We start from the raw sequence: 509 nt of genomic DNA, 5'->3' as shown, positions 1-509 counted from the left end.
ATGGAGGACGCCTGGCTATTAGAATTAACTGCCTGCCTAGTATTACGAACAGGATAGAATTGTCCAGGGAGATCTGAATGTAAAGGATGGTCAGAGTTATGAAAAATCTTATGCAACATGCTTAATGAACTAATTGAACGACGGTGCCAAAGATTAATATCTAGATCAGGAATAAGAAATTTAATAGACCTTAAGTTTCTCTCCAACAAATTAAGATGAGAATCAGCAGCTGAACACCAGACAGGATAACAATACTCAAAACAAGGTAGAATGAAAGAATTAAAACACTTCTTCAGAATAGATTGATCACCTAAAATCTTGTAAGACTTTCTCAATAAGCTAATTTTTTGTGCAACTGAAGAAGACACGGACCTAATGTGTTTCTCGAAAGAAAATTTGGTGTCGAGAATCACACCTAAAATTTTAAAAGTCATACAAATTTAAAGAAACATTATCAATACTGAAATCCGGATGTTGAGGAGCCACCGTCCTTGAGCTACTTACAATCA

The sequence above is a fragment of the Palaemon carinicauda genome, chromosome 17 (assembly GCF_036898095.1).
Source record: "Palaemon carinicauda isolate YSFRI2023 chromosome 17, ASM3689809v2, whole genome shotgun sequence".
Lineage (NCBI taxonomy): Eukaryota > Metazoa > Arthropoda > Malacostraca > Decapoda > Palaemonidae > Palaemon > Palaemon carinicauda.
This window is presented reverse-complemented; position numbering follows the sequence as displayed.